The sequence below is a fragment of the Mus musculus genome, chromosome 10 (genome assembly GCF_000001635.26).
Source record: "Mus musculus strain C57BL/6J chromosome 10, GRCm38.p6 C57BL/6J".
Classification (NCBI taxonomy): domain Eukaryota; kingdom Metazoa; phylum Chordata; class Mammalia; order Rodentia; family Muridae; genus Mus; species Mus musculus.
The window spans coordinates 39,465,189-39,481,604 of record NC_000076.6 but is presented as its reverse complement, the minus strand read 5'-3'; the positions used below and the strand labels follow the sequence as shown (position 1 = coordinate 39,481,604).

General features: G+C 44.9%; 1 protein-coding gene across 7 annotated transcripts in view; it reads right to left on the bottom strand.

Annotated features, from left to right (window-relative positions):
- The window catches only part of Fyn (Fyn proto-oncogene), a 195,639-nt gene that overhangs the window by 83,777 nt on the left and 95,446 nt on the right, over nt 1–16,416 (bottom strand). The window contains exon 4 of one of the 7 annotated variants that reach the window (XM_011243117.3): nt 13,584–13,696. The exons of the other annotated variants lie outside the window; for them this stretch is intronic. The gene's annotated coding sequence lies outside the window, so the exon portion shown is untranslated. The remainder of the gene's footprint in view (nt 1–13,583; nt 13,697–16,416) is intronic. 7 annotated transcript variants of the gene reach the window in all.

Sequence of the window (16,416 nt, the reverse complement as noted above, 5' to 3'; positions counted from 1 at the left end):
TTCCTTTACTTCTCCATCATCTCCCTCACTCCTCACTGTTCCACTACTATAAAGCATTTTAATCCGCCTGATTTCTCAGTGGATTTTCTCAGCATCTTTGTGTAGGAACAGGAAGGATGCAGCTCTCTTTCAGATTTAAATGAGGCAAATGTGCTCCAGGGTGAATCCTTCAGTGGCCTGAGAATCCCAGAGCAGAGCTCTCTCTTTCAGGTAGGGTGAGTGTTTCCTCTTGGGGATTAATCTCTACTTTAACCTCAGAGACCTGGGTTCAATCAATCTAAAACAACAACCGTCAACGGGAAACAAAAGTGTGGAGATGGTATAGCACGTGTGAAATACTCCTTAAAGTGAATTCTGATTTTTGGTGTTGAAAAATGTTTCCAACATCTTAACATATTTTAAATTGTATGGTCCAGTCTTTAAGAAATGACAAAGACAGCTTTCAAATTATGTCTGATTTTTGAATAGTGTAATAGGAAAGCCCACAGTACCGTCTTCTCAAATGTATGCAAAAGCATGCAAAACTAAGGACTGATACAGTTGTAATGTGGTGAACAACAACAGTCTTCTAAAAATATCAAAGCAAAAGCGTGGGAGAGACTTGGGAGTATTGTTAGTCAAATCTTTGAGTAACAAATTTTATTACTAATTTGGTTAGTGGAAATATTGCCGTGTTATTTACCCTGTCATGGGTCAATCCTGACTCTCCACCCACCCTTTCATAACCACCCTCTCACCTGTCTCGTTATGCATCCATCCAATACAGCCTGTCAACTACTGGTAAGCTAAAAAGATGAATGCGCAGTCATCCTGCCCCTAAGCTGCTTTGGATAAAGGGAACATACAAATGATTATACATAAAACACAGTCCCGTGGCAGCTGTATGAGGAGAAATGAAGGAAGAAATGTCTCCCAGTGAAGAGATGAGGCAAGGCTGCATTGAGTTATTGGTTGGGTTATTGCTTTAGAATATAAGCCTTCTTAGAAGTAGGTGGGGACAGTCCTGGCCACAGGTGCAGGAGACTTGGGGGACAGGGAGGAGTCCACTAGGTGGCATAGGGCTTGAAGAACAAGGTCATTGCTGCTTTGAATAAATGAGAACCAGGAAAAGCCAAAGGAAAGAACTGGCTTTTGAACTCGGGCAGCCCCCTGCAGGATGTGCCAGCTTGTACAGCATCTGGAACAGGGGCATGACTAGGAAGAGCTTCAGCCATTCAAGTCAGTCTTGACTTCAGAAGAGAGGGTTGGAGCAGAACGGAAAGAGCCTGGCTGTCAGCTGGTAGAAGGAGGCGTGAATGGGAAGACTCAGTGGACTTCTTACAGTCTAGTTGACACACGTTGATATTTGATAATTTATCACCTGCAAGGGAAACTCAAAAACTGTGTAAAAATAGTTCTATGTGAACTTCCGTCCTATTTCTGTACCCTAAATCTTAGTAATAGTTGATTTTCTTTAAGGAAGAAAAGTCTCACGGAAAAAGTCTTAAGGTATGGTAAAGCGGTGTGTACGAAATCCTGCTTCAGTGTCTTAGCACTGAGCCTTGTCCCTCAGTCAGGGGACCCTGTCCCGGTTTGTTTTGACAGGGATCATAAATGTGGATCTTCATGGAGCTCAGCATCAGGTCTGGCCTCTCACAACACACTTGATGTGTGGGCTGTGGCCTGGGTGAGGAGAGGAGTGAGGGATAAGTCTGACAAAGGTTGAAGGAGACCCACACCTAGCCTGTGGTGTCCTGGGCATCAAGTGGGGCTCTCAGTCTTTCACCAACCTTGCTAATCTCTCAGTTGAAGACACAGAAAACTATCTTGGGAAAGCATTTAGATGAAGAGAGTTTTGGAGAGGCGGGAAATGCTGGAAGTGACAATATTAAGACATGGAAATACTTTGACAGGCTGGAGTAAGGGGTCACACCTGAGATGTCACACGGGAAAACAAGGCTTGAACAACAAGAAGTTACCAAGCACAGGATGGGGGGGATGTGGTTTAGTAGCAGCAAGTGTGAGAAAGATGCTGGGAGTATTAGCTGAAAGTAATTTCAGTTTGAGTCAACTGTATGAGGCAGTCACTTAACAGTGTGCTTTATTGTGACAGTAACTCCAGCTTCACTTAAGTTGGGGTTTCAGAGACAATGAGAAAGTGGGTGCTTCTGAGAAGACCAAGTTGGGTGAAGTTACTTAACATGCTAGCCACACTTGCCAAAGACAGGTTTTGCTGGTCAATACTGTGCCCACCTGTAGCTCCACTGAGCTAGTGAGGCTAACAGAAAGGGCAAACAGAACCTTGCCAAGCTAGGAGCCGCATGCCATTCTCAGCAAGTCTGAACTCTGACTCTCTAAACTGCAATGATAATGCAATTTTAGGCATCAAGAGAGTGATCTGTCCCAGAGGTGACAGTGCCCTCCTACCCCTCCCCATACAACCGCTGAGCTGTGTGAAGACACTGTACTTGCTGCTTGTCGAAGTGGAGACTCTTCACTCAAGGGTTCCAGACCCCAGTCTAGGTTTGCTTTCTTGGTGGTTAGGAGAGGATCCTAAGGGCGAGGTAGTGTGGCCCTTGGCTCACAGACCACTTGTAAGCACAGCAGGGCATGCCTTTCTACTCAGAGCTGGTCTCTGAGACTCTCTCTCAGTGTGTAAACTGTACAGTTGCTACTGTCAAACACAGCATGCTGGCAAACCAAGACCAGTATCACCTCCATAATGACTGTGAGAAACCCAGCCAGCCAGCCAGCCAGCCAGCATGATTTCTTAATGCCGCTTGATTGTATTTTAAAACAGGAACCGTGCTGCTGTGTGTATTCTCCCACCTTGAGCAGGATCCTGCTTATCTTCAGCTTGAACCCCCATGGACCTTGGTGTTCGTGCAGAAGAACACAGACAAGAACCCCAGCCTCGGGCTGGAGAGGTAGCTCAGAGGTTAAGAACACTGACTGCTCTTCCAGAGGTCCTGAGTTCAATTCCCAGCAACCACATGGTGGCTCGTAACTATCTGTTACAGGATCTGATGCCCTCTTCTGGTGTGTCTGAAGCTACAGTGTACTCATATCCATAACATAAATAAATAAAAAAAGAACCCCAGCCCCTACACTCACTTGTCCATCCCAAGTCAAAGTGATTCCCTAAGTCCTACAATGCAACTGGTTGGTTTCAGCCTCAGAACAGGATATTTCCCCGAGAGCTTGCCTTAATAATGTAATAAAACATATCTAACAACATATATAAGTATATATATACACAGAAAACCTGCCTCTATATACATGTGGTGCATCAATAATTTAGTAATCTCACAAGCCTTGACTATATAGAATCTAGGACTTGTCCACAAAAGAGTGATCGTATTGAAGGAGTTGAGACCGTGGTAATAAAGTCTAGCCGAAAAGCTGAAATGTGTTTCACTTAGAAGAAATGCTTGAAGCCACCTTTAAGCAAGCCACCAAATAGGATGGGGTATTGTATAGAGGAATATTCCTCTGGCCAAATGAAGGGCTGGACCCAGGACCTCACACATGCATACCCCACCACTAAGCCTATTACTAATTCACTAGCCCCTCTTCTTGTTTTAAAATTTGAGACAGGATCTAAGTTGCCTAGGCCTTGAACTCTCTGTAGTCTTGGAAGGCACTGAACTTGTGATCTTCCTGCACTGGCCACCCTGCAGCTAGGATTACAGGCTTGCACTACCAGGCCTGAGTCAGAACGATTTCCCTGTGATTCATTTGATGAGAATGTCCTAAACGTGGTAGAGATACCTAGACAGTAAATAGTTCTGGTGGAGTTTTGATGGATGAACAGATGGAAGGCAGGACCATCAATACTGATGATCCCGAAGCTTCCTTCAAGTATAAGCACTATGACGATATGGTTTTCCTTTTAAAAAATAGTTCCTGGTGTTGAAGATAACTAAGTAATATGAAAACAATGCTCTGAGACCAAGGAGTTTTGAGAAACTGGATTACTGGTTGCTTAGAAGCCAAATAATTCCAATGGTCTGAGGAGAACAGGCAACTGGTCTACCCACATGGAAAGCATATCATGAGAAATACAAAATGACAATATTGCAAGACATTTTTAACAACAACTCCTTTAGAACCTGATAGATTAATAAGGATAGAAAAGATTAGCAAGTATTAGGTTTAATTTAATGTGTATTTATTTACAAATCAGTTCTCTCAGCCCTACTATAGAGTAAATTTTGTGGAACTCTTATAAACATTTTATTCTTTTGTTAGAAACCCTTAGCAAAATGACTATGAAAAACTGTCATTGATTCAGGGATTTAAAAATGACGTTGATAGGGCTGGAGAGATGGCCCAGTGGGTAAGAACACTGACTGCTCTTCTGGAGGTCCAGAGTTCAAATCCCAGCAACCACATCTCATCTGTAATGAAATCTGATGCCCTCTTCTGGTGTGTCTGAAGACAGCTACAGTGTACTTACATATAATAAATAAATCTTTGGGCTGGAGTGAGCAGAGCCAACAAAAAAAGACACTGATAATAACTCACGAATCAAAGAAGAAACAGTTATGAAATGTTTTTGAACTTTTCATAACTGTGATGGAAAGTATTCTATATCAAACGGTGATAGAGTCCTCTAAAGTGGCACTTGGAAGAAAACAAAAGAGTAAAAGATTGAAAGCTGGAAGCAGAAAAGGACAAAAAAAATCAATAAATCAGAAACAAAGATATACTAGAGAAGATCAATAAAAAGTCTATTTGAGAAAATTAACAAAATATAAGTTGCATCAAGAAAGCCACAAAACTGGTACACATTAGGAATAGGAACAAGATTGTAGACTTAGCAGAGGTGAAAATAAGAACATACCATAAACACTGCATGCCATGACGAAGAACTTCATAGGAAAGGTCAACTATTACTGAAGACAAGAACCCCAAGCAGTGATGTTAACTGTTAAAGATACTGATTCACTAGCTAAAAACCTATTGATCTTCACCAAAACCACCAGGGTCAGGTAGCCTTAGAAGGGAGAACAAAAATCAGAAAACCATTTTTTTTAAAAAGAAAAACAGAAACAAACCAACACAGTAATCCATCCTCTTTATATTTTACAAATGTAAAACACCTACATAAAATCTGCTCAACTTACTCCAACCATGCAAAAATATATCGTGAGTAATTTGGGTTATAACAGTAATTCAATTTTACTTGGTTCCCTATCTTCTACGTCATCGGAGACAGGGTCTCTATGTTGTTCCCTGCTACGTGCAACAACTGACTCTCTGATGATTTAGTTTCCAAGTCACACTTCCTGGTCAAGCATTGTGATCTGGATGGGTGCTGCCACCCATGCCTTGGTTTATACATTCTGGGGATTCAGTTTAGGGTCTCATGCTTGACAGTGTTCTATTCACTGAGCATCTCCCCAGCTCCAGTAACACAACTGTTATTTACTGTGCTCGATAGAACTCTGGGCCTCACACATATTCAGCAAGAACTTTATCCTGAATCACACACAAACAATTGTTTAACTTTAGAGAATTGATAATAGCCATTCTCTTATCAGGTCAAAATGAAAAACCCTGTGATTTTAATCAACAAATGCTAAAAATAAATTCAAAAATATTTTTAGCACTTAGTGATTCTTTGAAAACATAAAATCTGAGTAAAGTACAGTCAAAGGGACATACACACACACACACACACACACACACACACACACACACACATATAGGAAGACTGTGTCTCATAGTCTGGAACTTGCTATGTAGACCAGGCTAGCTATTTTCTTTCTTCCTTCCTTCCTTCCTTCCTTCCTTCCTTCCTTCCTTCCTCCCTCCCTCCCTCCCTCCCTCCCTCCCTCCCTCCCTCCCTTCCTTCCTCTCTCTCTCTCTCTCTCTCTCTCTCTCTCTCTCTCTTTCTCTCTCTCTTTCATTCATTCATTGGAAGACAGGGTTTCACAGTCTGTAACTTGCTATGTAGACCAGGCTAACTTCTCTCTCTCTCTCTCTCTCTCTCTCTCTCTCTCTCTCTCTCTCTCTCTCTCTCTCTCTCTTTCTCTCTCTCTCTCTCTCTCTCTCTCTCTCTCTCTCTCTCTCTCTCTCTCTAGACAGGATCTCACAGCCTGTAACTTGCTATGTAGACCAGGCTAGCCTCTAACTTTCAGGAAATCTGCCTCTTCTGCCTTCTGAGTGCTGGGAATGAAAGGTGTGAGCCATTAAAAGGTGTAAACATGGTGATGTTCTGCCTTCATTTTAAAATTATGTGTATGTGTGTTTTGTCTGTGTGAGGATGTGTACATGTAAATGCAGCTGTTCTCAAAGGCAAAAGTCAGAAATACAGATTCCTCTAGAGCCAGAGTTACAGATGGTCATGCATTACCCAAGAGGGTGCTGAGAACTGATCTCAGGTTCTCTTAGCTGCTGAGCCATTTCTCCAGCCCCCAAGGGATCCTTTCTCAACCTTAATAAAGCACCACACTTATGGGTACCACACTCAAGGGTACTATACTCAAGGGTACTATACTCAGGGCACCACACTCAAGGGCACCACACTCAAGGGCACCACACTCAAGGGTACCACACTCAAGGGTACTATACTCAAGGGTACCATACTCAAGGGCACCACACTCAAGGGTACTATACTCAAGGGTACCACACTCAAGGGTACCATACTCAAGGGTACTATACTCAAGGGTACCACACTCATGGGTACTATATTCAAGGATACTATACTCAAGGGTACTATACTCAAGGGCACCACACTCAAGGGTACTATACTCAAGGGTACTATACTCAAGGGTACCACACTCAAGGGTACCACACTCAAGGGTACCACACTCAAGGGTACTATACTCAAGGATACTATACTCAAGGGTACTATACTCAAGGGTACTATACTCAGGGCACCATACTCAAGGGCACCACACTCAAAAGCATCATACTCAAGCGTACTACACTCAAGGCTGCAATGTCAAGAATCCTCCTTTATCATCAGTAGACAACCTGTGCTTTTTAAAACTGCAGCATTACCATCTCTTTTGGAGTGTTAAGTCAGGAGAAATAAGAGACCAAGAAGGAAGAACTGCAATTATTTAAGACAGTGGGACTGGTTATACAGAAAACCCAAGAGGACATGGATTAAGTCTGGGGACTGATAAGAAGCATCGGTTAAACTGCCAAGTATGAAAAACTTCAGTATGAAAAACTGTGTGTAGGGGCTGGAGAGCTGGCTCAGCGGTTAAGAGCACTGACTGCTATTCCTGAGGTCCTGAGTTCAATTCCCAGCAACCACATGGTGGCTTACAACCATCTGTAATGGGATCCGATGCACTTTTCTGGTGTGTCTGAAGAGAGTGGTAGTGTTTTCGTGTATATATAAAATAAACAAATCTTTAAAAAAAGAAAGAAAGGTATGTAGCGCTGGTCATGGGAGGTAACTTAAAAGGAGGACGCTGGTCTCTTTCTCTTGATCTCCATCTCCTGGTCTTCACCAAGCACCTCACCCAGATCAGCATGTGATGACAAAAACAACTCAGAACAAAAAGTAACCGAATTACACTGCAAAAGTACACGACAGGGACCGCAATTTCACAGAAGCCACTCAGGTTCCAGTCTACTCTGCGGTTCCCAACAAAACTCCAAACTCTACTCATTACCAGAGTCACATGTAGAAATTCTAGTCCCTGCATCTTTACCTCAAATGGAACACAGGGCTGAGAGGTCCTGCTGTGTGAGCATGTGGGTCTAAGTTTGGACCCCCAGCATCCACAGCAATGGATGCTGTACCATTCATCCACAGCCCTGGTGCTGCGGGCAGGGATGAGTGCCTCTCTGGAGCTCTTTGGTCAGCCAGCGTGATGGAATCAGTTAGCTCCAGGTTCAGTGAGAGTCTGTTTCAAAAACTAAGATGGAATCCCAGCATCAGGGAGGGAGAAATAGGCAGATCTCTGTGAGTTTAGGGCCAGTCTGGTAGTCTACACAGCAAAGCCTAGGCTAGCCAAGGCTACAAAGTGAGACCCTGTCTCAAACAAAATATAACACAACAAACACACCCACAAACTATGGGGGAGATAGGTTACAGAAGGCTCTCAGCATGGACACCTGGCCTCTGCATGCACACACACACACACACACACACACACACACACACATAGCACACATACACAAAACACACACAAAAAGAGGGTGGAGGGGGAGAGAGGAGGAAGAGGGAAAGAGAGGGAGGAAGAAGGCCAATATCTTTCCTTTACATGATTTAGAATCAATGCCAGCAGGAACAGAACCTCCAAAATGGCATCCACATTGAGTAGGAGACAGGTGTCATAAAGGGACACAGGTAAGAAGGAAGGCAGACAGATGAGAAGGTAAGATATTTCCTTCATCTCCTTGAAAATACTGTTAAAGGTCGCACTGAAAGAACCTGTTGAAGTCCCATGAGGCAGCCACCACATGCCATCTCTACCGGAAGAACTGCCTGAGCCGTAGCCTGCACTCCTAGTCCAGACTCAGGTGGCACTGCCGGTGTGGGAGTGGTGGATGTGTGGGGCATGATGCCAACAGTACCAGGAAAGCACGTGGGAACACAGTTTTCTTCCCTGAGAGGTTCTTGATTAAGTGAGAATACACACGAGGCTTACAAATAACCCTGACTTTCTGTGTGCGTGTGGGTCTGAATCAGCTATTAGTTTAGTAAAAATAAGGTTATCTGAGCATACTGCACAATGGTGTTACCTTTGAAACAAGTTAAAGGCCTAACTGACTGCAAACAATCTGAATCAACAAAGCTTGAGAGACGAGCTTTCACAAGATATAAAATGTGAAATACATTTCCTGACACAGAAAAATATTTATGATACATTGTAAACTTGTTTTAAAGCAGTACATAAAACATGTGGTATAAGTTTGAAATCATTTTTAAAAATATTTAGATATTTAGCAGAAAAGGACATTGAGCAAATACTAACAACATGCATGCTTATCTTTGTACAGTAGCTCAATGGCTTTGGCTGTTTTTCTGTATTTCTAACGACATCACACTTGGGAGTGTGCATTGCCCAGAACCATGAAAACACTTCCATTTAGCAAGGACTTTGAAATAGTGACTAATTCCCTTTCTGACCGTCCAAACCAATAAAAAGTCAAGTGCTTGGTAACAGCTATGCTGGACCCAGGTCTACCAGTGTCCCCAGGAGACACTGAAAGGACTCTGGCCAACCCAAGAAGACACCCACAAGTTTAGTCAAATAGAAAGTCACCAAGTCACTCCTGCCACCAGCAGCCAAACAACAACAACACCTGACAGCCTTCCTGACAATACCAGAAAGGAAAATACAAACGAGCAAGAGGCACACACCCAGAGAGAGTGGCAAACCCACACTGCTGCACGAAGCCTCTAATTGCCTCCGCACTCCTCTGGCACCCTTCCAGTTGCTTACACTTAAGGAAACCCAATTTCTGCACTCCTGGCAGCTGTGGAGGAGACTGGACATGTGGCAGGCAGGGACGAACAAGGACAGAGATCCATAAGCAAGGCTCAACTGAAGATCTAACAACAAGCTGAATGTGTGCTATGCAAAACGGAGCAAACAAGCGCGCAGGGCAGGGAGACATCAAGAAACAATAAAAATCATTCTGGGGACAAAGGCGGCACTGGCCTGTGTGGGCAGGAATGTTTCGGTGGCCCACACATCCCAGCAGCCTGCCAGTCTCATGCAGTAGGCTGGCAGAGGAGCCCAGGCTGCATTCAGGCTTCTGAAGGGGAAATGACCGGAAATGCAGGCACCCACGCTCTTCAGCGTGGTGCAACCAAGCTTCCCCTGGCAAGAATTCCAATGCTTCGAAATGCCAGCCCTTGATTCCATTCTCATGTTGATCCTGTCTCCCCTGCTCTCTGTACAGGAATGTCACCAATCACTCCCAGCCGGCACCCTTTCTGGGTCCTGCCACTCACCACTCATACACCTTCTTAGGAGTAATTACATAGGAAGTATTTAAAAAAAAAAACAAAAAAAAAAACCAAAAAACAAAACTACTCCAAGCACCACAGACAGAATGGTGAAGAACAGACAGTCGATGGCACCATGGTGTGAGAACATGTGTTCGCACCATCAGCTGCTGGAGGCAGGGCTAAGCCTAAGGGCAGGTTCCCCCGATCAACTCCACAACATGCCACACACCTCTGTCAGAGAAAATGACACTTGCTGTGAACCAGAAATGAAGTTAGCTATATTCTACATACTTTTTTTAATTCAAGTTCAGAATCTACATTTTTTTCTGTGAGCAAGCCCCAAAGAACCTGGGCAACTTTACGTCCATCTCAAAGGCAGGAAAGAGGGTGTTTGGGACTTGTGGTTCAGGCTGATTGCAAAGCTTGCTCATCACGCTTCTGAGAGGAGCAAGAAGGCGCTCCTCACTTACAGGATGCTCTTGGCACCATAAGGACAGTGTGAATACCAGAGTTGGAAAGTGAAGCTGAATGTCGCTGAGAAGGGTTGCTGTTAAAATGGCTTGGTTTCCTGGTATACCCATCATTTTGGAATCTGTAGGGACCAGGGAGATCTGAAGGTGGCTGCTTTTGTTTCCCCAGGTGCTCCCTTCTCCCCAGCAGCTGAAGCAGAAACGCAGAGCCTTTCTTGAGCTAGAACACACAGGGTCCAATGAAGAATCAAAGAGCTTTCTGCTGGGCAACAGGAGGTACTCACAGGTTACCCATTCAGTGCCTCCTTCCCTCCTCAGAAGGAAAACTCCGTCATGCAGCCCCTGAATGAGCATCTCTACCTCCAGCCATGCCTGCCTGTAAAGTCAAATAGGTAGGTAGCAGTTTCTGGATAGGCCAGCTCATCACCAAAGCAGGACTGAAGCACACTGGAGTGGGTGGCTGGATTTTTTTCTTTCTTGTGTTGTGTACCAAAAAAAAGGTTATGTTTTTGTATGTGGGACCGCGTCAACACGTATGCTGTGTATGCACAGTTCTTCTGACAACAGTGGAAAGACATCACATGGAGTCTTACATAAGTCGCCTCAGCTGGAGAAAGGGCCATTTTTCCTATGTGTGGTTTGGACTTCCCAAGGACAGCTCAGTGAGGAAGCTTGCTGGGCAGCAGGCCCACAGCCTTCTGGGAGATGCTCCACTTCTGCATTGGGCTCCTCCTTCTCCCATCTCCTAGCAAGTCTCAAATCAGTCTCACGGGGCAGAAAGCAACAGGGTAGAAGTTCTGGAAACAGCTTTTGTTTCCTCCACTGCTTGCGGTTAAGACAAGCTTTGTTCTGTTGATATCCTCGGCCCACATCAACATTTTACTGTGACAGCTTTCACACCAAAAGTTTCAAGTGTTGCTCTGAATGCCCAAAGCGGCCACTAAGCCATTCTCATAGGTATACAATGTGTTTGCTTTATGGCTTACCCACCCATCCAGCTATCCCATGAGTTTTCAACTACAAGTTTTTCAAGGTTTTCACTCTTAGGGGTGTGGGTGGCTGCACACATGGGACCTTGCTAGCTAGGAGAGCTTTCACAGATATGCAGTTGCTTAGTGCTTCAGTTTCTACACCTAGAATATCACCCGTAGCATCCCTGGGTACTGCAAAGGGGCCAGGATAGAATGGGAAATACACGCCTCATCCCAATTCAGTACGAGGTAGGGCCACACAGCCAATTTTAGTTCTCAAACTATGCTTTCTTTCTAATCTTTAGAACAAAATTGAATCATTCCAAAAAATAACAGCATCAAGTCCGAGATAAGATAATCAAGACTAGCTCATGGTTGGAGCTGGTGAAGGCATGGAGCTTTTTTTATGTTCCTCTGTTTCCTCTTGTGAATGGAAATGTTTCTATGACTAAATGTTTTAAAAAGCAAATTTGTCACTGATTTTTGTCAAGTCAAAATAAAAACTGAGTCTATTATTTCCTGTGTTTGAAAGATTTAATAAGAAGCCTCTGTGGCACGTGGTGAGGCTGTGGCTCACGATTCAGGGTTGGGGGTTCATGTCACCTCTTTCCATGGGTGCTGTAGGAGGTGGAGAGGGGAGCACGGCTCAGTAATCTGTGAAAGCGCCCCAAGCGATCTCACTCCGGGTGAGAACCTCTGTGCTGGCACAAAGTGCAGAAACCACACTTTCCAGTGTGTTCATTGTGAGAATCAACATCTTGCACAATCCAAAGCTGAGCCTGCAGCTCATCTGCAGGCTGAGGAGAGTAGGGGGCCTCTGACTTAGCAGAATCAAAACTGTTTCTAAGTGAACAGTCTCCCTCCGTTAAGTCAGGGGTGGCTTAGCTAAGCACCCAACTGGATTGCATTCTCTCACCTCCCTTACCAACTCAGTTGTAGAGCTAAGGAGTTACTTCACTGGCTCTCAGACTCAGGCACTTGGAGACACAGGCATGGTTGCACAGAAGCAAAAAGAAAAATGTCATGTCCTTTACCATACAGCTGCCCCCTCTTGTCCTAGTCCCTAATTCTTGTCTTTTCTGCGGAGGCTCATGCTCTCCTCTACCTTCACTTCCTGCTGAGGAAGACAGAGAGGGCTGTGAGGAGAGCAAGAGATAGCAAGTAGGGGAGCCCTGTCCCAGTGACAGGGATGGGATCATGTGAAGGCAGCTTCAACAGAGACCAGAACCATTGGCCCTTCTGTGGAGTTCCTGAATAAGGCGGCGGGGGGTTGGGGGGGGGGATTCCCAACAGAGAGAAAGTTCCTGAGAGAGAGAGAGAGACTCTGCACACATGCACAGATGCACAGTCAGTCTGGTAGTATTTTCATATCTGTAGATGATGCACTGAATCGAGTCCCCTTAGGGTTCATGGACTGAAGCCGACTTCTCACAGTGACTGCATTTAGAGACAGGGACTTTGAAAGAGTTCATTAAAGCTAAGAAGGTCACAGGTGTAGATCTTTCAAAGAGGGGAGGAAGGCTGGAATGTAGATCAATCTGCAGAGTGCTTACCCATGGTGCACAGTTCTGCCTAGATTCCCCACACCATATACAACTGGATATGTCAGTGCACTTCTGTACCCCAGCACACGGGGGGTGGAGGCAGCAGAGTCAGAAGTTCAAGACCATCCTGTGCCACACGGGCAGCTCCAGGTTAGCCATTTCGGGGGGAGGGCAGTTGGGGGGTGAGGGTTACTTGTTTTTTTTGTTTGTTTTTGTTTTTGTTTTTTTCTTCCACAAGACAGGGTTTCACTGTGTAGCCCTGGCTATCCTGGAACTTACTCTGTAGACCAGGCTGGCCTCTAGCTCACAGAGATCTGTCTGCTCTGACTCCCGAGTACTGGGATGGAAGGGGCATGCCACCACCCAGCCTTCTCCTCTTTTGAAATTTTACTTTATTTACTTTCTAAAACAAACCAAAACAAAACCAAAACAACAAACTAACTAAGAGGAAGAATCCTAACTTAGACCTCGTATTGTGGAACCTGTGGCAGGAAGACTGCAAAAGGCCAGCCTGGGATACGTAGTGAGACAAACTAATAACAATAATTAAAAAAAAAAGCCTAAGAAGTAATTCCAAAACAAGAAATCAGAGAAGGTGTGCACACACAGAACAGGCCATGTGAGGAAGCAGGGAGGCTCTTGGCATCGACAAGCCAAGGCCTTCAAGAAACTCCCTTTCTGGAACACTGACCTCAGACTTGTAGCATCCAGCCGTGGGGAATCTGCTTCTGCTGCTCAGCTCCCCTTGGCCCTCAGTCTCAGGCCTTTCGTTACGGCTCCCTGAGCTGATATACCAAAGGTGACCTGGATGGAAACAAGCACCCGGAAGTGACCTGTATCTGTTTCTCTGATGTGCTAAGGGTTCGAGACCACATTACACTGTTCTTTCACAAAAAGGAAACAGCGTGGGACATGGAGAAGAATGCTCAGCTTGAGGGATCATGAGGAAGGGGTCATCTCAAATAAGCTTTCCATTAAAAAGAATTGAGTGTGGTGTGTGCTGGGAACTAAACCTGGGTCCTCTGCTAGAGCAAACAGTGATCTGAACTGCTCAGCCATCTTTCCAGGCCCGCAGAAAGACTCCTGAGAGGGGGAAAGAGTTCCTGAAGCCTGGGGAGGGTGCAGAGTTGGTGTGGGTTTGCTGCTAGACTGCACATGAAGTGTAACAGCTGGATGTGGTGGGAGGCAGCTGGACAGAAACCATAGAGGCTCTAATGTCGCTTCAGCCTTTCTAGGCCAGGGCACAGGGCCAAGCGGACTGGGAAAGGTCTGAGGGAGAAAACGTGGAGACTGACACAGGATGACGAGGGAAGGCAAAGAGAGTGACGCTTGTCAGCACATTGTCTGAGGTGCATAGAGGGGAGGTGTAAGAATCCACAGCTAGTAATGCAACTCTGCTTCAAACACATGCCTAGGACCGATGCCTGTCCATTGTTCTGTTTAAAGTCCCAAACCAGGCTGCAGACGTGGCTCAGCTGTGAGGAGCACTGGCTGCTCTTTCAGAGGACCTGAGTTCAATTCCAGGTAACCATATGATGGCTCATGACCATCTATATGGGATCTGATGCCCTCTTCTGCCAAGCAGGTACACATATAGATATAGCACTCATATACATAAAATAGATGAATAAATAATTCTTTTGACAAGTTGTGATGGCACAGGCTTTTAATCTCAGCATTCGGGAGGCAGAGGCAGGTAGATCTTCATCAGTTTGGGGCCAGCCTGGTCTAGGGAGAATTTCCAGGACTGTCAGGGCTACACAGAGAAACCCTGTTTCAGAAAACAAAAACAAAAACAAAACAAACAAAAAAAGCAAGCTAGCTCCTGGTTGTCACCCCCACCCCACAGAATGAAGATAGGAAATTAGTATTGCTTTTAGATTTGAGAAATAGAGAAATTAACCATAAGGCTTCTAGGCCACAGGCCACCTCAGAAATCAGCCTTTTAAACACAGCAGTTGTGACTGGACTGGCTCTTGATGTCCTTCTCCACTAGAGCACAACCTAGGGTCAAGGTGAAATGTCCCTGTCATGCCCTGTGGCAGAGTCTCAACCTGTGTGCGTCTCAACCCCACAAGGTTGCACATCAGATAGTCATATGACAATTCATTAACAGCAGCATCATTTCAGCTATCAAGTAGCAATAAAATAATTTTATGGTTGGGGGGTCACCACAACACAAGGAACTGTATTAGAGGGTCACAGTATTAGGAAGGTTGCGAACCACTGCTCTATAGAATCAAAGAACCAACAAGGGTAATTTGGACAGACAGCTACAGAAATGTATAGAAGAGTGGTGGATGGGAGGGGTACTGACCACACCGACTGTATTTTCAGTGCAGGCTCAGCATGTGCTCATCTTCTGCTATAGTAACAGAATGGGTCACTTACGGAGCAGAGAGGTTTGTTTGAGCTCACAGTTCTGCCTGGCTTCTGTGGAGAGTGATCCCAGGGAGAGAGAGGGAGCAAGAGGTAGCAGAAGGAGCAGAACCTGCTGCAGCAGGCCTCTTCTAAGAATGAACCACGAGAGAAGCAGCAGGCCTTCTGGGCGACAGATCAGCCCTCACACACCCTCCTCTGGGCACAGGACAGCACCTTTCACTGCATCTTGTGAGGAAAACCTGATTTATACCATGAGCTTCCAGTACCCATGCAAGTACAACGCTGCCGTCTGTGATCAATGAATGACAGACACAATAACATTTTATCTTTTTGCCCATGGCTTTTCTAAAGCCTAAAGATATATGGAGATGAAAATCAGGTTAGCAATAACAATTAACGCTCCTAAGGTAAAATGGTGGCGTGCTCTTCACCTTCTGGTGCCTTAGCAGCCCGGCTCTAGGGTTTCTCTGTGAATACTTCCTGATGGTACCAATGTGTGTAGGTGTGTGTGTGGTGTGTGTGAGTGTGCGCTTGTGTATAAATGTGGGTGTGTATTTGTGTGTGTGGTGTGTGAGTGTGGGTATGTACTTGTGTGTGGTGTGTGAGTGTGTGCTTGTATGTGTGTACATGTGGGTGTATATTTGTGTGTGGTGTGTGAGTGTGTGCTTGTGTGTATATTTGTGTATACTGTGAGTGTGTAAATGTGGGTGCATATTTGTGTATGCTGTGTGAGTATGTAAATGTGGGAGTATATTTGTGTGTGTGTGTAAATGTGGATGTGTATTTGTGTGTGTGTGTAAATGTGGGTGTGTATTTGTGTGTGTGGTGAGTGAGTGTGTGTCTGTGTTTGTGCATCTCCTGCTCCCACTCTGCTTTCCAGGTACATTCCTATCACAAGTTTCCTCACACACAGTGATTACAGGATATTATTTTTATCCATTAAATAAATCTCTCTGTACCATGTGATTTCCCAGGGCAGTACCAACCATACACTCTATCAGCAGCCTCCAGGGGATTTGATAGATAAAATATCTTCCATGGTGGCAGATGTTAAAAGCTTGAAAAATGTTGAAGTTGTTTATATGCACAGAGTTTAGGACAAGTCTGTCAAGGTACAGGCTGCCCACAGCTCAATTCTCCCT